This window comes from Triticum urartu, chromosome 4, assembly GCF_003073215.2.
Source record: "Triticum urartu cultivar G1812 chromosome 4, Tu2.1, whole genome shotgun sequence".
Classification (NCBI taxonomy): Eukaryota; Viridiplantae; Streptophyta; class Magnoliopsida; order Poales; family Poaceae; genus Triticum; species Triticum urartu.
In genome coordinates, this window is record NC_053025.1 from 503,956,584 (window position 1) to 503,958,457 (window position 1,874).

Sequence of the window (1,874 nt, forward strand, 5' to 3'; positions counted from 1 at the left end):
CATCCGGGTTTCCCCAGTTCTCTCTGTTGTCCCTTCCGAGTCCAGACACACTTGCACGCCCCCGCGGCATGTCCGAAATAGTATTTTATAAGTGGCCGGAAAATGTTCTCGGAATGGGTTGAAAGTTGGCGTGCGGTGTTGTTATGTTGTTAGTAGGTCGCCCGCAAAGTTTCATCGCATTCGGAGCTCGTTTGATAGCCCAACCGTTAAACTATAGCAGCAATATAGCCGGTCTAACGTCAGACGCTTTCGGTCTCCGGAAACAGTCGCTGGGCCTCCCTCTCTTCTCTTTCTCTCAGCTCGAGACCGTCTACACAGCTCACTACCTACCGCCAGGTCCAACCTAACCTCTCTCGTCAGCCCGCACCCCCCCTCGCGTGCGTCCGAAAATTGTCCCGGACCCGACCCGAGCAGTCGTTACCGCTGTGTACGGATCATCCCCAAACATCTACAAAACATCACCGTTTTCTTATTTGGACTCCCTAGCTATTTTATTCGCGATCGTCTGATTGTGATCGGAGGGTCCGATTAGCCCCTGACCAAAAATCCTTGCTATATATACTGCCTAACCCTAGATCCTAGGAGCCTTGTCCCATCAATCCCATCATGCCGCCGCCACTCCTCCAGTCCCCTCTTCCTCGGGATCCCCTCTCGATCCAGCCCACCAACCAGTGCAAGCCACTTCTCCCCTTGATCCCGAATGGATCGTGTAGCTGCTCGAGGCCCCGAGCAGGAGCGCTCGGCCTCGTCCCCTCGGGCCACCGCCGCCGGCAACCAGCGCCACCAGGTCGTGCCCTACTCCCTTCCTCCCTGTGCCGCTCTCTCGAAATCTCTCATCTCTCTTGCCTCACCCTCTCTCTCTCTTCACAGGGAACGAGTGGGATATGCCATGGCCGCCCGCGAAAGCTTCGTCATTGCCGGGATCAAGTTCCTCTGGCCCCAGCCTCGGATCCGACGTCTCCAGCCTCCCTGCTACCTTGCTCGTCCGCGCCAAGACCTCGCCTCTGCTCCACCTCAAGGCCTCGCCGTCGCTGTCGGACTTCGCCGGTGAACAGTACTGCCGCCCTGCGTCACCTGAAGCCGCCGTGCCATGCCCGAGTCGAGCGCGAGCTTGAGGTCGAGCCATTGAACGCGCCCATCCTGTAGCTGCATCCTCACTGTCTTCCGCTCCCCCGCCGGCCCTTTGCAGCCGCGGTTGCCGCTGCTGTGCTCGTCTATGTCCCCGACGTCATCAACCACCGCCTCCTCCTCTGCTTCGAGCAGGAGGACGAGAAGCGCCCGATCCGTTTTGTCCTCTCGTCAATGCCCACGCGTGGACTCTGCGCCCATTGACTGCGATTGGGTCGGCCTCGTCCCAGGCCCAGCTCGCCCTCCATCGCCCAGCGCCAGGAAGGCCCAGCCACGCGCCGCTTCTTCCTCAGCCCAACGGTTCCTCTCTAGATCTGGGCTGAAGCCCATGGTGAGGCCCAACGCCTCCTGTGTATTTTTTTTGTTCTTTCTTCTCTTTCTTTATTCTCTATTGGGCCTCTGCTTAGTTTCAGCCCGTTAGGTTTTTTCCTTAGCTGCGATTTTATCAATTTCCAGGGCATTGCACTTTGCAGATCAGCCCTCATACATCATGCATATCTTATCTCACAAACGGTGCATCATATGTAAAAACTTTAAATATGAAACTTGCTTAGATTTTGTGTAGATAAATAATTTGCCACTTTCATCTATGTTTGAAATGTTTAAAATGATGTTTAATTAAATTTTGCTCCTATGTCATGTTAAAATGGTTTAATTCATAACTAAATAACCGTAGCTCCAAACCTAACAAACTTTATATGTAAATGGGGTGGAAAAATGCCTAGTTTAACATGGTGTACTTGTTT

General features: G+C 54.0%; 1 long non-coding RNA gene across 1 annotated transcript; it reads left to right on the top strand.

The window, feature by feature from the left end:
- Positions 1 to 385: 385 nt before the first annotated feature.
- Positions 386 to 1,651, top strand: LOC125554002. Its single transcript, XR_007304292.1, has 2 exons — positions 386 to 787; positions 871 to 1,651. It is a non-coding gene; the product is annotated as an uncharacterized LOC125554002 (long non-coding RNA).
- Positions 1,652 to 1,874: the final 223 nt, after the last annotated feature.